We start from the raw sequence: 22,255 nt of genomic DNA, 5'->3' as shown, positions 1-22,255 counted from the left end.
GCGTTACGGTCACGTTCAGGTCAGGGTTAGGGTTCCGGTTACGGGTACATTTAGGGCTAAGGTTCGGGTTAGGGTTAGGGCTGGGATTACAGTTAGGGTTAGGATTAGAGCTGATTTAGCATTAGAATTAGTATTAGGGTTAAGCTTAGGTTACGGCTATGGTGAGGTTTAGGCTTATGGTTAAACATATGTTAGGGTTCTGGTCAGCGTTATGGTCAGGGTCATGGTCAGGGTTCAGGTTAGGGATAGGGTTCGAGTTAGGGTTACATTTAGGCTTAGGGTTAGGCTTAGGGGTAGGATTCGAGTTGTTTTAGGGTTAGACTTAGCATTAGGATTAGGCATAGGTTAGGGTTAGGTTTAGATTTAGGGTTATCTTTAAATTTACGTTTGGGTTAGGGTCAGGGTTATGGTCAGGGTGCGAGTTTGGTTAGGGTTAGGTTTAGGGGTAGGGTTGGGATTACAGTTATGGTTAGGATTAGAGTTGGTTTAGCGTTAGACTTAGCGTTAGGGTTAGGCTTAGGTTACGGCTATGGTGAGGTTTATACTTGTGGTTAAACATATGTTAGGGTTCTGGTCAGCATTATGGTCATGGTCAGGGTCAGGTTAGGGCTAGGCTTCCGGCTAGGGTTAGGGTTAGGGCTAGGGTTAGGATTATAGTTAGGGTTAGGGTTAGAGTTGGTTTAGCGTTAGACTTAGCGTTAGGGTTAGACATAGGTTACGGCTATGGTGTGGTTTAAGCTTATGGTTAAACATATGTTAGGGTTCTGGTCAGCGTTACGGTCAGGGTCATTGTCAGAGTTCAGGTTTGGGTTCAGGTTAGGGTTAGGGTTCGGTTTAGGGTTACATTTAGGCTTAGGGTTAGGCTTAGGGGTAGGATTTGGGTTGTTTTAGGGTTAGACTTAGCATTAGGATTAGGCCTAGGTTAGGGTTAGGTTTAGGTTTAGGGTTATGGTTAAACTTACGTTTGGGTTAGGGTGAGGGTTATGGTCAGGGTCCGGGTTTGGTTAGGGTTAGGGTTAGGACTAGGGTTAGGATGACAGTTAGGGTTAGGATTAGAGTTGGTTTAGCGTTAGACTTAGCGTTAGGATTAGGCTTAGGTTACGGCTATGGTGAGGTTTAGGCTTATGATTAAACATATATTAGGGTTCTGGTCAGCGTTACGGTCACGGTCAGGTTAGGGTTAGGGTTCGGGTTACGGGTACGTTCAGGGCTAGGGTTAGGGTTAGGGTTGATATTACAGTTAGGGTTAGGATTAGAGTTGGTTTAGCGTTAGACTTAGCGTTAGGGTTAGGCTTAGGTTACGGCTATGGTGAGGTTTAGGCTTATGGCTAAACATATGTTAGGGTTCTGGTCAACGTTATGGTCAGGATCAGGTTAGGACTAGGGTTCTGGCTAGGGTTAGGGTTAGGGCTAGGGTTAGGATTATAGTTAGGGTTAGGATTAGAGTTGATTTAGCGTTAGACTTAGCGTTAGGCTTAGGCATAGGTTACGGCTATGGTGAGGTTTAGGCTTATGGTTAAACATATGTTAGGGTTCTGGTCAGCGTTACGGTCAGGATCATGGTCAGAGTTCAGGTTTGGGTTCAGGTTAGGGTTAGGGTTCGGTTTAGGGTTACATTTAGGCTTAGGGTTAGGCTTAGGGGTAGGATTTGGGTTGTTTTAGGGTTAGACTTAGCATTAGGATTAGGCCTAGGTTAGGGTTAGGTTTAGGTTTAGGGTTATGGTTAAACTTACGTTTGTGTTAGTGTCAGGGTTATGGTCAGGGTCCGGGTTTGGTTAGGGTTAGGGTTAGGGCTAGGGTTAGGATGACAGTTAGGGTTAGGATTAGAGTTGGTTTAGCGTTAGACTTAGCGTTAGGGTTAGGCTTAAGTTACGGCTATGGTGAGGTTTAGGCTTATGGTTAAACATATGTTAGGGTTCTGGTCAGCGTTATGGTCAGGGTCAGGTTAGGGCTAGGGTTCTGGCTAGGGTTAGGGTTAGGGTTAGGGTTGGGAATACAGTTAGGGTTAGGATTAGAGTTGGTTTAGCGTTAGACTTAGCGTTAGGGTTAGGCTTAGGTTACGGCTATGGTGAGGTTTAGGCTTATGGTTAAACATATGTTAGGGTTCTGGTCAGCATTACGGTAAGGGTCATGGTCAGGTTAGGCTTAGGGTTCGGGTTAGGGTTAGGGTTGGGATTACAGTTATCATTAGGATTAGAGTTGGTTTAGCGTTAGACTTAACGTTAGGGTTAGGCTTAGGTTACGGCTATGGTGAGGTTTAGGCTTATGGTTAAACATATGTTAGGGTTCTGGTGAGCGTTATGGTCAGGGTCAGGTTAGGGCTAGGGTTCTGACTAGGGTTAGGGCTAGGGTTAGGCTTATAGTTAGGGTTAGGATTAGAGTTGGTTTAGCGTTAGACTTAGCGTTATGGTTAGGCATAGGTTACGGCTATGTTGAGGTTTAGGCTTATGGTTAAACATATGTTAGGGTTCTGGTCAGCGTTACGGTCAGGGTCATGGTCAGGGTTCAGGTTAGGGTTCGCGTTAGGGTTAGGGTTCGGGTTAGGGTTACATTTAGGCTTAGGGTTAGGCTTAGGGGTAGGATTTGGGTTGTTTTAGGGTTAGACTTAGCATTAGGATTAGGCTTAGGTTAGGGTTAGGTGTAGGTTTAGGGTTATGGTTAAACTTACGTTTTGGTTAGGGTGAGGGTTATGGTTAGGGTGCGGGTTTGGTTAGGGTTAGGGCTAGGGTTAGGATGACAGTTAGGGTTAGGCTTACAGTTGGTTTAGCGTTAGACTTAGCGTTAGGGTTAGGCTTAGGTTACGGCTATGGTGAGGTTTAGGCTTATGGTTAAACATATGTTAGGGTTCTGGTCAGCGTTACGGTCAGGGTTCAGGTTAGGGTTAGGTTTCGGGTTAGGGTTACATTTAGGCTTAGGGTTAGGCTTAGGGGTAGGATTTGGGTTGTTTTAGGGTTAGACTTAGCATTAGGATTAGGCCTAGGTTAGGGTTAGGTTTAGGTTTAGGGTTATGGTTAAACTTACGTTTGAGTTAGGGTCAGGGTTATGGTCAGGGTCCGGGTTTGGTTAGGGTTAGGGTTAGGGCTAGGGTTAGGATTACAGTTAGGGTTAGGATTAGAGTTGGTTTAGCGTTAGACTTAGCGTTAGGGTTAGGCTTAGGTTACGGCTATGGTGAGGTTTAGGCTTATGGTTAAACATATGTTCGGGTTCTGGTCAACGTTACGGTCACGGTCAGGTTAGGGTTAGGGTTCGGGTTACGGGTACGTTTAGGGCTAGGGTTAGGGTTAGGGTTGGTATTACAGTTAGAGTTAGGATTAGAGTTGGTTTAGCGTTAGACTTAGCGTTAGGGTTAGGCTTAGCTTACGGCTATGGTGAGGTTTAGTCTTATGGTTAAACATATGTTAGGGTTCTGGTGAGCGTTACGGTAAGGGTCAGGGTCAGGTTAGGCTTAGGGTTCTGGTTAGGGTTAGGGTTAGGGTTGGGATTACAGTTAGGGTTAGGATTAGAGTTGATTTAGTGTTTGACTTAGCGTTAGGGTTAGGCTTAGGTTACGGCTATGGTGAGGTTTAGGCTTATGGTTAAACATATGTTAGGGTTCTGGTCAGCGTTATGGTCAGGGTCAGGTTAGGACTAGGGTTCTGGCTAGGGTTAGGGTTAGGGCTAGGGTTAGGATTATAGTTAGGGTTAGGATTAGAGTTGGTTTAGCGTTAGACTTAGCGTTAGGCTTAGGCATAGGTTACGGCTATGGTGAGGTTTAGGCTTATGGTTAAACATATGTTAGGGTTCTGGTCAACGTTACGGTCAGGGTCATGGTCAGAGTTCAGGTTTAGGTTCAGGTTAGGGTTAGGGTTCGGTTTAGGGTTACATTTAGGCTTAGGGTTAGGCTTAGGGGTAGGATTTGGGTTGTTTTAGGGTTAGACTTAGCATTAGGATTAGGCCTAGGTTAGGGTTAGGTTTAGGGTTATGGTTAAACTTACGTTTGTGTTAGGGTCAGGGTTATGGTCAGGGTCCGGGTTTGGTTAGAGTTAGGATTAGGGCTAGGGTTAGGATGATAGTTAGGGTTAGGATTAGAGTTGGTTTAGTGTTAGACTTAGCGTTAGGGTTAGGCTTAAGTTACGGCTATGGTGAGGTTTAGGCTTATGGTTAAACATATGTTAGGGTTCTGGTCAGCGTTATGGTCAGGGTCAGGGTAGGGCTAGGGTTCTGTCTAGGGTTAGGGTTAGGGTTAGGGTTAGGATTATAGTTAGGGTTAGGATTAGAGTTGGTTTAGCGTTAGACTTAGCGTTAGGGTTAGGCTTAGGTTACGGCTATGGTGAGGTTTAGGCTTATGGTTAAACATATGTTAGGGTTCTGGTCAGCGTTACGGTCAGGGTCATGGTCAGGGTTCAGGTTAGGGTTCAGGTTAGGTTTCGGGTTCGGTTTAGGGTTACATTTAGGCTTAGGGTTAGGCTTAGGGGTAGACTTCGGGTTTTTTTAGGGTTAGACTTAGCATTAGGATTAGGCCTAGGTTAGGTTTAGGTTTAGGTTTAGGGTTATGGTTAAACTTACGTTTGGGTTAAGGTCAGGGTTATGGTCAAGATCCGAGTTTGGTTAGGGTTAGGGTTAGGGCTAGGGTTAGGATGACAGTTAGGGTTAGGATTAGAGTTGATTTAGCGTTATACTTAGCGTTAGGGTTAGGCTTAGGTTACGGCTATGGTGAGGTTTAGGCTTATGGTTAAACATATGTTCGGGTTCTGGTCAGCGTTACGGTCACGGTCAGGTTAGGGTTAGGGTTCGGGTTACGGGTATGTTTAGGGCTAGGGTTAGGGTTAGGGTTGGGATTACAGTTAGGGTTAGGATTAGAGTTGATTTAGCGTTAGACTTAGCGTTAGGGTTAGGCTGAGGTTACGGCTATGGTGAGGTTTAGGCTTATGGTTAAACATATGTTAGGGTTCTGGTGAGCGTTATGGTCAGGGTCAGGTTAGGGCTAGGGTTCTGGCTAGGGTTAGGGTTAGGGCTAGGGTTAGGATTATAGTTACGGTTAGGATTAGAGTTGGTTTAGCGTTAGACTTAGCGTTAGGGTTAGGCATAGTTTACGGCTATGGTGAGATTTAGGCTTATGGTTAAACATATGTTAGGGTTCTGGTCAGCGTTACCGTCAGCATCATGGTCAGGGTTCAGGTTAGGGTTAGGGTTCGAGTTAGGGTTACCTTTAGACTTAGGATTCGGCTTAGGGGTAGAATTTGGGTTGTTTTAGGGTTAGACTTAGCATTAGGATTAGGCCTAGGTTAGAGTTAGGTTTAGGTTTAGGGTTATGGTTAAACTTACGTTTGAGTTAGGGTCAGGATTATGGTCAGGGTCCGGGTTTGGTTAGGGTTAGGGCTAGGGTTAGGATGACAGTTAGGGTTAGGATTAGAGTTGGTTTAGCGTTAGACTTAGCGTTAGGGTTAGGCTTAGGTTACGGCTATGGTGAGGTTTAGGCTTATGTTTAAACATATGTTAGGGTTCTGGTCAACGTTACGGTCACGGTCAGGTTAGGGTTAGGGTTCGGGTTACGGGTACGTTTAGGGCTAGGGTTAGGGTTAGGGTTGGTATTACAGTTAGAGTTAGGATTAGAGTTGGTTTAGCGTTAGACTTAGCGTTAGGGTTAGGCTTAGGTTACGGCTATGGTGAGGTTTAGTCTTATGGTTAAACATATGTTAGGGTTCTGGTGAGCGTTACGGTAAGGGTCAGGGTCAGGTTAGGCTTAGGGTTTTGGTTAGGGTTAGGGTTAGGGTTAGGATGACAGTTAGGGTTAGAATTAGAGTTGGTTTAGCGTTAGACTTAACGTTAGGGTTAGGCATAGGTTACGGCTATGGTGTGGTTTAGGCTTATGGTTAAACATATGTTAGGGTTTTGGTCAGCGTTACCGTCAGGGTCATGGTCAGGGTTCAGGTTAGGGTTAAGGTTCGCGTTAGGGTTACATTTAGGCTTAGGGTTAGGCTTAGGGGTAGGATTCGGTTTGTTTTAGGGTTAGACTTAGCATTAGGATTAGGCCTAGGTTAGGGTTAGGTTTAGGTTTAGAGTTATGGTTAAATTTACGTTTGGTTTAGGGTCAGGGTTATGGTCAGGGTCCGGGTTTGTTTAGGGTTAGGATTAGGGCTAGGGTTAGGATGACAGTTAGGGTTAGGATTAGAGTTGGTTTAGCGTTAGACTTAACGTTAGGGTTAGGCTTAGGTTACGGCTATGGTGAGGTTTAGGCTTATGGTTAAACATATGTTCGGGTTCTGGTCAGCGTTACGGTCACGGTCAGGTTAGGGTTAGGGTTCGGGTTACGGGTACGTTTAGGGCTAGGGTTAGGGTTAGGGTTGGGAATACAGTTAGGGTTAGGATTAGAGTTGGTTTAGCGTTAGACTTAGCGTTAGGGTTAGGCTTAGGTTACGGCTATGGTGAGGTTTAGGCTTATGGTTAAACATATGTTAGGGTTCTGGTCAGCATTACGGTCAGGGTCAGGGTCAGGTTAGGCTTAGGGTTCGGGTTAGGGTTAGGGTTGGGATTACAGTTATCATTAGGATTAGAGTTGGTTTAGCGTTAGACTTAGCGTTAGGGTTAGACATAGGTTACGGCTATGGTGAGGTTTAGGCTTATGGTTAAACATATGTTAGGGTTCTGGTCAGCGTTATGGTCAGGGTCAGGTTAGGGCTAGGGTTCTGACTAGGGTTAGGGCTAGGGTTAGGATTATAGTTAGGGTTAGGATTAGAGTTGGTTTAGCGTTAGACTTAGCGTTAGGGTTAGACATAGGTTACGGCTATGTTGAGGTTTAGGCTTATGGTTAAACATATGTTAGGGTTCTGGTCAGCGTTACGGTCAGGGTCATGGTCAGGGTTCAGGTTAGGGTTCAGGTTAGGGTTAGGGTTTGGGTTAGGGTTACATTTAGGCTTAGGGTTAGGCTTAGGGGTAGGATTTGGGTTGTTTTAGGGTTAGACTTAGCATTAGGATTAGGCTTAGGTTAGGGTTAGGTTTAGGGTTATGATTAAACTTACGTTTGGGTTAGGGTGAGGGTTATGGTCAGGGTCCGGGTTTGGTTAGGGTTAGGGTTAGGGCTAGGGTTAGGATGACAGTTAGGGTTAGGATTAGAGTTGGTTTAGCGTTAGACTTAGCGTTAGGGTTAGGCTTATGTTACGGCTATGGTGAGGTTTAGGCTTATGGTTAAACATATGTTCGGGTTCTGGTCAGCGTTACGGTCACGGTCAGGTTAGGGTTAGGGTTCGGGTTACGGGTACGTTTAGGGCTAGGGTTAGGGTTAGGGTTGGGAATACAGTTAGGGTTAGGATTAGAGTTGGTTTAGCGTTAGACTTAGCGTTAGGGTTAGGCTTAGGTTACGGCTATGGTGAGGTTTAGGCTTATGTTTAAACATATGTTAGGGTTCTGGTCAGCGTTATGGTCATGGTCAGGGTCAGGTTAGGGCTAGGGTTCCGACTAGGGTTATGATTAGAGTTGGTTTAGCGTTAGACTTAGCGTTAGGGTTAGGCATAGGTTACAACTATGGTGAGGTTTAGGCTTATGGTTAAACATATGTTAGGCTTCTGGTCAACGTTACGGTAAGGGTCAGGGTCAGGTTAGGCTTAGGGTTCTGGTTAGGGTTAGGGTTAGGGTTGGGATTACAGTTAGGGTTAGGATTAGAGTTGATTTAGTGTTAGACTTAGCGTTAGGGTTAGGCTTAGGTTACGGCTATGGTGAGGTTTAGGCTTATGGTTAAACATATGTTAGGGTTCTGGTGAGCGTTATGGTCAGGGTCAGGTTAGGGCTAGGGTTCTGGCTAGGGTTAGGGTTAGGGCTAGGGTTAGGATTATAGTTAGGGTTAGGATTAGAGTTGGTTTAGCGTTAGACTTAGCGTTAGGGTTAGGCATAGGTTACGGCTATGGTGAGGTTTAGGCTTATGTTTAAACATATGTTAGGGTTCTGGTCAGCGTTATGGTCAGGGTCAGGTTAGGGTTAGGGTTCCCATTAAGGTTACATTTAGACTTAGGGTTAGGCTTAGGGGTAGGATTCGGGTTGTTTTAGGGTTATACTTAGCATTAGGATTAGGCCTAGGTTAGGGTTAGGTTTAGGTTTAGGGTTATGGTTAAACTTACGTTTGAGTTAGGGTCAGGGTTATGGTCAGGGTCCGGGTTTGGTTAGGGTTAGGGCTAGGGTTAGGATGACAGTTAGGGTTAGGATTAGAGTTGGTTTAGCGTTAGACTTAGCGTTAGGGTTAGGCTTAGGTTACGGCTATGGTGAGGTTTAGGCTTATGTTTAAACATATGTTAGGGTTCTGGTCAACGTTACGGTCACGGTCAGGTTAGGGTTAGGGTTCGGGTTACGGGTACGTTTAGGGCTAGGGTTAGGGTTAGGGTTGGTATTACAGTTAGAGTTAGGATTAGAGTTGGTTTAGCGTTAGACTTAGCGTTAGGGTTAGGCTTACGTTACGGCTATGGTGAGGTTTAGTCTTATGGTTAAACATATGTTAGGGTTCTGGTGAGCGTTACGGTAAGGGTCAGGGTCAGGTTAGGCTTAGGGTTTTGGTTAGGGTTAGGGTTAGGGCTAAGGTTAGGATGACAGTTAGGGTTAGGATTAGAGTTGGTTTAGCGTTAGACTTAACGTTAGGGTTAGGCATAGGTTACGGCTATGGTGTGGTTTAGGCTTATGGTTAAACATATGTTAGGGTTTTGGTCAGCGTTACCGTCAGGGTCATGGTCAGGGTTCAGGTTAGGGTTAAGGTTCGCGTTAGGGTTACATTTAGGCTTAGGGTTAGGCTTAGGGGTAGGATTCGGTTTGTTTTAGGGTTAGACTTAGCATTAGGATTAGGCCTAGGTTAGGGTTAGGTTTAGGTTTAGAGTTATGGTTAAATTTACGTTTGGTTTAGGGTCAGGGTTATGGTCAGGGTCCGGGTTTGGTTAGGGTTAGGATTAGGGCTAGGGTTAGGATGACAGTTAGGGTTAGGATTAGAGTTGGTTTAGCGTTAGACTTAACGTTAGGGTTAGGCTTAGGTTACGGCTATGGTGAGGTTTAGGCTTATGGTTAAACATATGTTCGGGTTCTGGTCAGCGTTACGGTCACGGTCAGGTTAGGGTTAGGGTTCGGTTTACGGGTACGTTTAGGGCTAGTGTTAGGGTTAGAGTTGGGAATACAGTTAGGGTTAGGATTAGAGTTGGTTTAGCGTTAGACTTAGCGTTAGGATTAGACATAGGTTACGGCTATGGTGAGGTTTAGGCTTATGGTTAAACATATGTTAGGGTTCTGGTCAGCGTTATGGTCAGGGTCAGGTTAGGGCTAGGGTTCTGGCTAGGGTTAGGGCTAGGGTTAGGATTATAGTTAGGGTTAGGATTAGAGTTGGTTTAGTGTTAGACTTAGCGTTAGGGTTAGGCATAGGTTACGGCTATGGTGTGGTTTAGGCTTATGGTTAAACATATGTTAGGGTTCTGGTCAGCGTTACGGTCAGCATCATGGTCAGAGTTCAGGTTAGGGTTAGGGTTCGAGTTAGGGTTACCTTTAGGCTTAGGGTTCGGCTTAGGGGTAGAATTTGGGTTGTTTTAGGGTTATAATTAGCATTAGGATTAGGCCTAGGTTAGAGTTAGGTTTAGGTTTAGGGTTATGGTTAAACTTACGTTTGAGTTAGGGTCAGGGTTATGGTTAGGGTCCGGGTTTGGTTAGGGTTAGGGTTAGGGCTAGGGTTAGGATGACAGTTAGGGTTAGGATTAGAGTTGGTTTAGCGTTAGACTTAGCGTTAGGGTTAGGCTTAGGTTACGGCTATGGTGAGGTTTAGGCTTATGGTTAAACATATGTTAGGGTTCTGGTCAACGTTACGGTCACGGTCAGGTTAGGGTTAGGGTTCGGGTTACGGGTACGTTTAGGGCTAGGGTTAGGGTTAAGGTTGGTATTACAGTTAGAGTTAGGATTAGAGTTGGTTTAGCGTTAGACTTAGCGTTAGGGTTAGGCTTAGGTTACGGCTATGGTTAGGGTTAGGCTTTTGGATAAACATATGTTAGGGTTCTGGTGAGCGTTACGGTAAGGGTCAGGGTCAGGTTAGGCTTAGGGTTCTGGTTAGGGTTAGGGTTAGGGTTGGGATTACAGTTAGGGTTAGGATTAGAGTTGATTTAGTGTTTGACTTAGCGTTAGGGTTAGGCTTAGGTTACGGCTATGGTGAGGTTTAGGCTTATGGTTAAACATATGTTAGGGTTCTGGTCAGCGTTATGGTCAGGGTCAGGTTAGGGCTAGGGTTCTGGCTAGGGTTAGGGTTAGAGCTAGGGTTAGGATTATAGTTAGGGTTAGGATTAGAGTTGGTTTAGCGTTACACATCGTTAGGGTTAGGCATAGGTTACGGCTATGGTGTGGTTTAGGCTTATGGTTAAACATATGTTAGGGTTCTGGTCAGCGTTACGGTCAGCATCATGGTCAGGATTCAGGTTAGGGTTAGAGTTCGAGTTAGGGTTACATTTAGGCTTAGGGTTCGGCTTAGGGGTAGAATTTGGGTTGTTTTATGGTTAGATTTAGCATTAGGATTAGGCCTAGGTTAGAGTTAGGTTTAGGTTTAGGGTTATGGTTAAACTTACGTTTGAGTTAGGGTCAGGGTTATGGTCAGGGTCCGGGTTTGGCTAGGGTTAGGATGACAGTTAGGGTTAGGATTAGAGTTGGTTTAGCGTTAGACTTAGCGTTAGGGTTAGGCTTAGGTTACGGCTATGGTGAGGTTTAGGCTTATGGTTAAACATATGTTCGGGTTCTGGTCAACGTTACGGTCAAGGTCAGGTTAGGTTTAGGGTTCGGGTTACGGGTACGTTTAGGGCTAGGTTTAGGGTTAGGGTTGGTATTACAGTTAGAGTTAGGATTAGAGTTGGTTTAGCGTTAGACTTAGCGTTAGGGTTAGGCTTAGGTTACGGCTCTGGTGAGGTTTAGTCTTATGGTTAAACATATGTTAGGGTTCTGGTGAGCGTTACGGTAAGGGTCAGGGTCAGGTTAGGCTTAGGGTTCTGGTTAGGGTTAGGGTTAGGGTTGGGATTACAGTTAGGGTTAGGATTAGAGTTGATTTAGTGTTTGACTTAGCGTTAGGGTTAGGCTTAGGTTACGGCTATGGTGAGGTTTAGGCTTATGGTTAAACATATGTTAGGGTTCTGGTCAGCGTTATGGTCAGGGTCAGGTTAGGACTAGGGTTCTGGCTAGGGTTAGGGTTAGGGCTAGGGTTAGGATTATAGTTAGGGTTAGGATTAGAGTTGGTTTAGCGTTAGACTTAGCGTTAGGGTTAGGCTGAGGTTACGGCTATGGTGAGGTTTAGGCTTATGGTTAAACATATGTTAGGGTTCTGGTCAGCGTTACGGTCAGGGTAAGGTTAGGGCTAGGGTTCTGGCTAGGGTTAGGATTAGGGCTAGGGTTAGGATGACAGTTAGGGTTAGGATTAGAGTTGGTTTATTGTTTGACTTAGCGTTAGGGTTAGGCTTAGGTTACGGCTATGGTGAGGTTTAGGCTTATGGTTAAACATATGTTAGGGTTCTGGTCAGCGTTATGGTCAGGGTCAGGTTAGGACTAGGGTTCTGGCTAGGGTTAGGGTTAGGGCTAGGGTTAGGATTATAGTTAGGGTTAGGATTAGAGTTGGTTTAGCGTTAGACTTAGCGTTAGGGTTAGGCTGAGGTTACGGCTATGGTGAGGTTTAGGCTTATGGTTAAACATATGTTAGGGTTCTGGTCAGCGTTACGGTCAGGATCAGGTTAGGGCTAGGGTTCTGGCTAGGGTTAGGATTAGGGCTAGGGTTAGGATGACAGTTAGGGTTAGGATTAGAGTTGGTTTAGCGTTAGACTTAGCGTTAGGGTTAGGCATAGGTTACGGCTATGGTGAGGTTTAGGCTTATGGTTAAACATAGGTTAGGGTTCTGGTCAGCGTTACGGTCAGGGTTCAGGTTAGGGTTAGGGTTCCCATTAAGGTTACATTTAGACTTAGGGTTAGGCTTAGGGGTAGGATTCGGGTTGTTTTAGGGTTAGACTTAGCATTAGGATTAGGCCTAGGTTAGGGTTAGGTTTAGGTTTAGGGTTATGGTTAAATTTACGTTTTGGTTAGGGTCAGGGTTATGGTCAGGGTCCGGGTTTGGTTAGGGTTAGGGTTAGGACTAGGGTTAGGATTACATTTAGGGTTAGGATTAGAGTTGGTTTAGCGTTAGACTTAGCGTTAGGGTTAGGCTTAGGTTACGGCTATGGTGAGGTTTAGGCTTATGGTTAAACATATGTTCGGGTTCTGGTCAGCGTTATGGTCAGGGTCAGGTTAGGGTTAGGGTTCGGGTTACGGGTACGTTTATGGTTAGGGTTAGGGTTAGGGTTGGGAATACAGTTAGGGTTAGGATTAGAGTTGGTTTAGCGTTAGACTTAGCGTTAGGGTTAGGCTGAGGTTACGGCTATGGTGAGGTTTAGGCTTATGGTTAAACATAGGTTAGGGTTCTGGTCAGCGTTACGGTCAGGGTCATGGTCAGGGTTCAGGTTAGGGTTAGGGTTCCCGTTAAGGTTACATTTAGGCTTAGGGTTAGGCTTAGGGGTAGGATTCGCGTTGTTTTAGGGTTAGACTTAGCATTAGGATTAGGCCTAGGTTAGGGTTAGCTTTAGGTTTAGGGTTATGGTTAAACTTACGTTTTGGTTAGGGTCAGGGTTATGGTCAGGGTCCGGGTTTGGTTAGGGTTAGGGTTAGGACTAGGGTTAGGATTACATTTAGGGTTAGGATTAGAGTTGGTTTAGCGTTAGACTTAGCGTTAGGGTTAGGCTTAGGTTACGGCTATGGTGAGGTTTAGGCTTATGGTTAAACATATGTTAGGGTTCTGGTCAGCGTTATGGTCAGGGTCAGGATCAGGTTAGGGCTAGGGTTCCGGCTAGGGTTAGGGTTAGGGCTAGGGTTAGGATTATAGTTAGGGTTAGGATTAGAGTTGGTTTATCGTTAGACTTAGCGTTAGGGTTAGGCATAGGTTACGGCTATGGTGAGGTTTAGGCTTATGGTTAAACATATGTTAGGGTTCTGGTCAGCGTTACGGTCAGGGTTCAGGTTAGGGTTAGGTTTCGGGTTAGGGTTACATTTAGGCTTAGGGTTAGGCTTAGGGGTAGGATTTGGGTTGTTTTAGGGTTAGACTTAGCATTAGGATTAGGCCTAGGTTAGGGTTAGGTTTAGGTTTAGGGTTATGGTTAAACTTACGTTTGAGTTAGGGTCAGGGTTATGGTCAGGGTCCGGGTTTGGTTAGGGTTAGGGTTAGGGCTAGGGTTAGGATTACAGTTAGGGTTAGGATTAGAGTTGATTTAGCGTTAGACTTAGCGTTAGGGTTAGGCTTAGGTTACGGCTATGGTGAGGTTTAGGCTTATGGTTAAACATATGTTCGGGTTCTGGTCAACGTTACGGTCACGGTCAGGTTAGGGTTAGGGTTCGGGTTACGGGTACGTTTAGGGCTAGGGTTAGGGTTGGTATTACAGTTAGAGTTAGGATTAGAGTTGGTTTAGCGTTAGACTTAGCGTTAGGGTTAGGCTTAGCTTACGGCTATGGTGAGGTTTAGTCTTATGGTTAAACATATGTTAGGGTTCTGGTGAGCGTTACGGTAAGGGTCAGGGTCAGGTTAGGCTTAGGGTTCTGGTTAGGGTTAGGGTTAGGGTTGGGATTACAGTTAGGGTTAGGATTAGAGTTGATTTAGTGTTTGACTTAGCGTTAGGGTTAGGCTTAGGTTACGGCTATGGTGAGGTTTAGGCTTATGGTTAAACATATGTTAGGGTTCTGGTCAGCGTTATGGTCAGGGTCAGGTTAGGACTAGGGTTCTGGCTAGGGTTAGGGTTAGGGCTAGGGTTAGGATTATAGTTAGGGTTAGGATTAGAGTTGGTTTAGCGTTAGACTTAGCGTTAGGCTTAGGCATAGGTTACGGCTATGGTGAGGTTTAGGCTTATGGTTAAACATATGTTAGGGTTCTGGTCAACGTTACGGTCAGGGTCATGGTCAGAGTTCAGGTTTAGGTTCAGGTTAGGGTTAGGGTTCGGTTTAGGGTTACATTTAGGCTTAGGGTTAGGCTTAGGGGTAGGATTTGGGTTGTTTTAGGGTTAGACTTAGCATTAGGATTAGGCCTAGGTTAGGGTTAGGTTTAGGGTTATGGTTAAACTTACGTTTGTGTTAGGGTCAGGGTTATGGTCAGGGTCCGGGTTTGGTTAGAGTTAGGATTAGGGCTAGGGTTAGGATGATAGTTAGGGTTAGGATTAGAGTTGGTTTAGCGTTAGACTTAGCGTTAGGGTTAGGCTTAAGTTACGGCTATGGTGAGGTTTAGGCTTATGGTTAAACATATGTTAGGGTTCTGGTCAGCGTTATGGTCAGGGTCAGGGTATGGCTAGGGTTCTGGCTAGGGTTAGGGTTAGGGTTAGGGTTAGGATTATAGTTAGGGTTAGGATTAGAGTTGGTTTAGCGTTAGACTTAGCGTTAGGGTTAGGCTTAGGTTACGGCTATGGTGAGGTTTAGGCTTATGGTTAAACATATGTTAGGGTTCTGGTCAGCGTTACGGTCAGGGTCATGGTCAGGGTTCAGGTTAGGGTTCAGGTTAGGTTTCGGGTTCGGTTTAGGGTTACATTTAGGCTTAGGGTTAGGCTTAGGGGTAGACTTCGGGTTTTTTTAGGGTTAGACTTAGCATTAGGATTAGGCCTAGGTTAGGTTTAGGTTTAGGTTTAGGGTTATGGTTAAACTTACGTTTGGGTTAAGGTCAGGGTTATGGTCAAGATCCGAGTTTGGTTAGGGTTAGGGTTAGGGCTAGGGTTAGGATGACAGTTAGGGTTAGGATTAGAGTTGATTTAGCGTTATACTTAGCGTTAGGGTTAGGCTTAGGTTACGGCTATGGTGAGGTTTAGGCTTATGGTTAAACATATGTTAGGGTTCTGGTCAGCGTTACGGTCACGGTCAGGTTAGGGTTAGGGTTCGGGTTACGGGTATGTTTAGGGCTAGGGTTAGGGTTAGGGTTGGGATTACAGTTAGGGTTAGGATTAGAGTTGATTTAGCGTTAGACTTAGCGTTAGGGTTAGGCTGAGGTTACGGCTATGGTGAGGTTTAGGCTTATGGTTAAACATATGTTAGGGTTCTGGTGAGCGTTATGGTCAGGGTCAGGTTAGGGCTAGGGTTCTGGCTAGGGTTAGGGTTAGGGCTAGGGTTAGGATTATAGTTACGGTTAGGATTAGAGTTGGTTTAGCGTTAGACTTAGCGTTAGGGTTAGGCATAGTTTACGGCTATGGTGTGGTTTAGGCTTATGGTTAAACATATGTTAGGGTTCTGGTCAGCGTTACGGTCAGCATCATGGTCAGGGTTCAGGTTAGGGTTAGGGTTCGAGTTAGGGTTACCTTTAGACTTAGGGTTCGGCTTAGGGGTAGAATTTGGGTTGTTTTAGGGTTAGACTTAGCATTAGGATTAGGCCTAGGTTAGAGTTAGGTTTAAGTTTAGGGTTATGGTTAAACTTACGTTTGAGTTAGGGTCAGGATTATGGTCAGGGTCCGGGTTTGGTTAGGGTTAGGGCTAGGGTTAGGATGACAGTTAGGGTTAGAATTAGAGTTGGTTTAGCGTTAGACTTAGCGTTAGGGTTAGGCTTAGGTTACGGCTATGGTGAGGTTTAGACTTATGTTTAAACATATGTTAGGGTTCTGGTCAACGTTACGGTCACGGTCAGGTTAGGGTTAGGGTTCGGGTTACGGGTACGTTTAGGGCTAGGGTTAGGGTTAGGGTTGGTATTACAGTTAGAGTTAGGATTAGAGTTGGTTTAGCGTTAGACTTAGCGTTAGGGTTAGGCTTAGGTTACGGCTATGGTGAGGTTTAGTCTTATGGTTAAACATATGTTAGGGTTCTGGTGAGCGTTACGGTAAGGGTCAGGGTCAGGTTAGGCTTAGGGTTTTGGTTAGGGTTAGGGTTAGGGTTAGGATGACAGTTAGGGTTAGAATTAGAGTTGGTTTAGCGTTAGACTTAACGTTAGGGTTAGGCATAGGTTACGGCTATGGTGTGGTTTAGGCTTATGGTTAAACATATGTTAGGGTTTTGGTCAGCGTTACCGTCAGGGTCATGGTCAGGGTTCAGGTTAGGGTTAAGGTTCGCGTTAGGGTTACATTTAGGCTTAGGGTTAGGCTTAGGGGTAGGATTCGGTTTGTTTTAGGGTTAGACTTAGCATTAGGATTAGGCCTAGGTTAGGGTTAGGTTTAGGTTTAGAGTTATGGTTAAATTTACGTTTGGTTTAGGGTCAGGGTTATGGTCAGGGTCCGGGTTTGGTTAGGGTTAGGATTAGGGCTAGGGTTAGGATGACAGTTAGGGTTAGGATTAGAGTTGGTTTAGCGTTAGACTTAACGTTAGGGTTAGGCTTAGGTTACGGCTATGGTGTGGTTTAGGCTTATGGTTAAACATATGTTCGGGTTCTGGTCAGCGTTACGGTCACGGTCAGGTTAGGGTTAGGGTTCGGGTTACGGGTACGTTTAGGGCTAGGGTTAGGGTTAGGGTTGGGAATACAGTTAGGGTTAGGATTAGAGTTGGTTTAGCGTTAGACTTAGCGTTAGGGTTAGGCTTAGGTTACGGCTATGGTGAGGTTTAGGCTTATGGTTAAACATATGTTAGGGTTCTGGTCAGCATTACGGTAAGGGTCAGGGTCAGGTTAGGCTTAGGGTTCGGGTTAGGGTTAGGGTTGGGATTACAGTTATCATTAGGATTAGAGTTGGTTTAGCGTTAGACTTAGCGTTAGGGTTAGACATAGGTTACGGCTATGGTGAGGTTTAGGCTTATGGTTAAACATATGTTAGGGTTCTGGTCAGCGTTATGGTCAGGGTCAGGTTAGGGCTAGGGTTCTGACTAGGGTTAGGGCTAGGGTTAGGATTATAGTTAGGGTTAGGATTAGAGTTGGTTTAGCGTTAGACTTAGCGTTAGGGTTAGACATAGGTTACGGCTATGTTGAGGTTTAGGCTTATGGTTAAACATATGTTAGGGTTCTGGTCAGCGTTACGGTCAGGGTCATGGTCAGGGTTCAGTTTAGGGTTCAGGTTAGGGTTAGGGTTTGGGTTAGGGTTACATTTAGACTTAGGGTTAGGCTTAGGGGTAGGATTTGGGTTGTTTTAGGGTTAGACTTAGCATTAGGATTAGGCTTAGGTTAGGGTTAGGTTTAGGGTTATGATTAAACTTACGTTTGGGTTAGGGTGAGGGTTATGGTCAGGGTCCGGGTTTGGTTAGGGTTAGGGTTAGGGCTAGGGTTAGGATGACAGTTAGGGTTAGGATTAGAGTTGGTTTAGCGTTAGACTTAGCGTTAGGGTTTGGCTTATGTTACGGCTATGGTGAGGTTTAGGCTTATGGTTAAACATATGTTCGGGTTCTGGTCAGCGTTACGGTCACGGTCAGGTTAGGGTTAGGGTTCGGGTTACGGGTACGTTTAGGGCTAGGGTTAGGGTTAGGGTTGGGAATACAGTTAGGGTTAGGATTAGAGTTGGTTTAGCGTTAGACTTAGCGTTAGGGTTAGGCTTAGGTTACGGCTATGGTGAGGTTTAGGCTTATGTTTAAACATATGTTAGGGTTCTGGTCAGCGTTATGGTCATGGTCAGGGTCAGGTTAGGGCTAGGGTTCCGACTAGGGTTATGATTAGAGTTGGTTTAGCGTTAGACTTAGCGTTAGGGTTAGGCATAGGTTACAACTATGGTGAGGTTTAGGCTTATGGTTAAACATATGTTAGGCTTCTGGTCAACGTTACGGTAAGGGTCAGGGTCAGGTTAGGCTTAGGGTTCTGGTTAGGGTTAGGGTTAGGGTTGGGATTACAGTTAGGGTTAGGATTAGAGTTGATTTAGTGTTAGACTTAGCGGTAGGGTTAGGCTTAGGTTACGGCTATGGTGAGGTTTAGGCTTATGGTTAAACATATGTTAGGGTTCTGGTGAGCGTTATGGTCAGGGTCAGGTTAGGGCTAGGGTTCTGGCTAGGGTTAGGGTTAGGGCTAGGGTTAGGATTATAGTTAGGGTTAGGATTAGAGTTGGTTTAGCGTTAGACTTAGCGTTAGGGTTAGGCATAGGTTACGGCTATGGTGAGGTTTAGGCTTATGTTTAAACATATGTTAGGGTTCTGGTCAGCGTTATGGTCAGGGTCAGGTTAGGGTTAGGTTTCCCATTAAGGTTACATTTAGACTTAGGGTTAGGCTTAGGGGTAGGATTCGGGTTGTTTTAGGGTTAGACTTAGCATTAGGATTAGGCCTAGGTTAGGGTTAGGTTTAGGTTTAGGGTTATGGTTAAACTTACGTTTGGTTTAGGGTCAGGGTTATGGTCAGGGTCCGGGTTTGGTTAGGGTTAGGGCTAGGGTTAGGATGACAGTTAGGGTTAGGATTAGAGTTGGTTTAGCGTTAGACTTAGCGTTAGGGTTAGGCTTAGGTTACGGCTATGGTGAGGTTTAGGCTTATGTTTAAACATATGTTAGGGTTCTGGTCAACGTTACGGTCACGGTCAGGTTAGGGTTAGGGTTCGGGTTACGGGTACGTTTAGGGCTAGGGTTAGGGTTAGGGTTGGTATTACAGTTAGAGTTAGGATTAGAGTTGGTTTAGCGTTAGACTTAGCGTTAGGGTTAGGCTTAGGTTACGGCTATGGTGAGGTTTAGTCTTATGGTTAAACATATGTTAGGGTTCTGGTGAGCGTTACGGTAAGGGTCAGGGTCAGGTTAGGCTTAGGGTTTTGGTTAGGGTTAGGGTTAGGGCTAGGGTTAGGATGACAGTTAGGGTTAGGATTAGAGTTGGTTTAGCGTTAGACTTAACGTTAGGGTTAGGCATAGGTTACGGCTATGGTGTGGTTTAGGCTTATGGTTAAACATATGTTAGGGTTTTGGTCAGCGTTACCGTCAGGGTCATGGTCAGGGTTCAGGTTAGGGATAAGGTTCGCGTTAGGGTTACATTTAGGCTTAGGGTTAGGCTTAGGGGTAGGATTCGGTTTGTTTTAGGGTTAGACTTAGCATTAGGATTAGGCCTAGGTTAGGGTTAGGTTTAGGTTTAGAGTTATGGTTAAATTTACGTTTGGTTTAGGGTCAGGGTTATGGTCAGGGTCCGGGTTTGGTTAGGGTTAGGATTAGGGCTAGGGTTAGGATGACAGTTAGGGTTAGGATTAGAGTTGGTTTAGCGTTAGACTTAACGTTAGGGTTAGGCTTAGGTTACGGCTATGGTGAGGTTTAGGCTTATGGTTAAACATATGTTCGGGTTCTGGTCAGCGTTACGGTCACGGTCAGGTTAGGGTTAGGGTTCGGTTTACGGGTACGTTTAGGGCTAGTGTTAGGGTTAGGGTTGGGAATACAGTTAGGGTTAGGATTAGAGTTGGTTTAGCGTTAGACTTAGCGTTAGGGTTAGGCTTAGGTTACGGCTATGGTGAGGTTTAGGCTTATGGTTAAACATATGTTAGGGTTCTGGTCAGCGTTATGGTCAGGGTCAGGTTAGGGCTAGGGTTCTGGCTAGGGTTAGGGTTAGGGCTAGGGTTAGGATTATAGTTAGGGTTAGGATTAGAGTTGGTTTAGCGTTAGACTTAGCGTTAGGGTTAGGCATAGGTTACGGCTATGGTGAGGTTTAGGCTTATGGTTAAACATATGTTAGGGTTTTGGTCAGCGTTACCGTCAGGGTCATGGTCAGGGTTCAGGTTAGGGTTAGGGTTCGCGTTAGGGTTACATTTAGGCTTAGGGTTAGGCTTAAGGGTAGGATTCGGTTTGTTTTAGGCTTAGACTTAGCATTAGGATTAGGCCTAGGTTAGGGTTAGGTTTAGGTTTAGGGTTATGTTTAAATTTACGTTTGGTTTAGCGTCAGGGTTATGGTCAGGGTCTGGGTTTGGTTAGGGTTAGGGTTAGGGCTAGGGTTAGGATGACAGTTAGGGTTAGGATTAGAGTTGGTTTAGCGTTAGACTTAACGTTAGGGTTAGGCTTAGGTTACGGCTATGGTGAGGTTTAGGCTTATGGTTAAACATATGTTCGGGTTCTGGTCAGCGTTACGGTCACGGTCAGGTTAGGGTTAGGGTTCGGGTTACGGGTACGTTTATGGCTAGGGTTAGGGTTAGGGTTGAGAATACAGTTAGGGTTAGGATTAGAGTTGGTTTAGCGTTAGACTTAGCGTTAGGGTTAGGCTTAGGTTACGGCTATGGTGAAGTTTAGGCTTATGGTTAAACATATGTTAGGGTTCTGGTCAGCGTTACGGTCAGGGTCAGGGTCAGGTTAGGCTTATGGTTCGGGTTAGGGTTAGGGTTGGAATTACAGTTAGCATTAGGATTAGAGTTGGTTTAGCGTTAGACTTAGCGTTAGGATTAGACATAGGTTACGGCTATGGTGAGGTTTAGGCTTATGGTTAAACATATGTTAGGGTTCTGGTCAGCGTTATGGTCAGGGTCAGGTTAGGGCTAGGGTTCTGGCTAGGGTTAGGGCTAGGGTTAGGATTATAGTTAGGGTTAGGATTAGAGTTGGTTTAGTGTTAGACTTAGCGTTAGGGTTAGGCATAGGTTACGGCTATGGTGTGGTTTAGGCTTATGGTTAAACATATGTTAGGGTTCTGGTCAGCGTTACGGTCAGCATCATGGTCAGAGTTCAGGTTAGGGTTAGGGTTCGAGTTAGGGTTACCTTTAGGCTTAGGGTTCGGCTTAGGGGTAGAATTTGGGTTGTTTTAGGGTTATAATTAGCATTAGGATTAGGCCTAGGTTAGAGTTAGGTTTAGGTTTAGGGTTATGGTTAAACTTACGTTTGAGTTAGGGTCAGGGTTATGGTCAGGGTCCGGGTTTGGTTAGGGTTAGGGTTAGGGCTAGGGTTAGGATGACAGTTAGGGTTAGGATTAGAGTTGTTTTAGCGTTAGACTTAGCGTTAGGGTTAGGCTTAGGTTACGGCTATGGTGAGGTTTAGGCTTATGGTTAAACATATGTTAGGGTTCTGGTCAACGTTACGGTCACGGTCAGGTTAGGGTTAGGGTTCGGGTTACGGGTACGTTTAGGGCTAGGGTTAGGGTTAAGGTTGGTATTACAGTTAGAGTTAGGATTAGAGTTGGTTTAGCGTTAGACTTAGCGTTAGGGTTAGGCTTAGGTTACGGCTATGGTGAGGTTTAGGCTTTTGGTTAAACATATGTTAGGGTTCTGGTGAGCGTTACGGTAAGGGTCAGGGTCAGGTTAGGCTTAGGGTTCTGGTTAGGGTTAGGGTTAGGGTTGGGATTACAGTTAGGGTTAGGATTAGAGTTGATTTAGTGTTTGACTTAGCGTTAGGGTTAGGCTTAGGTTACGGCTATGGTGAGGTTTAGGCTTATGGTTAAACATATGTTAGGGTTCTGGTCAGCGTTATGGTCAGGGTCAGGTTAGGGCTAGGGTTCTGGCTAGGGTTAGGGTTAGAGCTAGGGTTAGGATTATAGTTAGGGTTAGGATTAGAGTTGGTTTAGCGTTAGACAGCGTTAGGGTTAGGCATAGGTTACGGCTATGGTGTGGTTTAGGCTTATGGTTAAACATATGTTAGGGTTCTGGTCAGCGTTACGGTCAGCATCATGGTCAGGATTCAGGTTAGGGTTAGAGTTCGAGTTAGGGTTACATTTAGGCTTAGGGTTCGGCTTAGGGGTAGAATTTGGGTTGTTTTAGGGTTAGATTTAGCATTAGGATTAGGCCTAGGTTAGAGTTAGGTTTAGGTTTAGGGTTATGGTTAAACTTACGTTTGAGTTAGGGTCAGGGTTATGGTCAGGGTCCGGGTTTGGCTAGGGTTAGGATGACAGTTAGGGTTAGGATTAGAGTTGGTTTAGCGTTAGACTTAGCGTTAGGGTTAGGCTTAGGTTACGGCTATGGTGAGGTTTAGGCTTATGGTTAAACATATGTTCGGGTTATGGTCAACGTTACGGTCAAGGTCAGGTTAGGGTTCGGGTTACGGGTACGTTTAGGGCTAGGTTTAGGGTTAGGGTTGGTATTACAGTTAGAGTTAGGATTAGAGTTGGTTTAGCGTTAGACTTAGCGTTAGGGTTAGGCTTAGGTTACGGCTATGGTGAGGTTTAGTCTTATGGTTAAACATATGTTAGGGTTCTGGTGAGCGTTACGGTAAGGGTCAGGGTCAGGTTAGGCTTAGGGTTCTGGTTAGGGTTAGGGTTAGGGTTGGGATTACAGTTAGGGTTAGGATTAGAGTTGATTTAGTGTTTGACTTAGCGTTAGGGTTAGGCTTAGGTTACGGCTATGGTGAGGTTTAGGCTTATGGTTAAACATATGTTAGGGTTCTGGTCAGCGTTATGGTCAGGGTCAGGTTAGGACTAGGGTTCTGGCTAGGGTTAGGGTTAGGGCTAGGGTTAGGATTATAGTTAGGGTTAGGA

Source organism: Nesoenas mayeri, assembly GCF_963082525.1.
Source record: "Nesoenas mayeri genome assembly, chromosome: 28".
NCBI lineage: Eukaryota > Metazoa > Chordata > Aves > Columbiformes > Columbidae > Nesoenas > Nesoenas mayeri.
The sequence above is the reverse complement of the archived record's forward strand: the minus strand, read 5'-3'. Positions refer to the sequence as shown.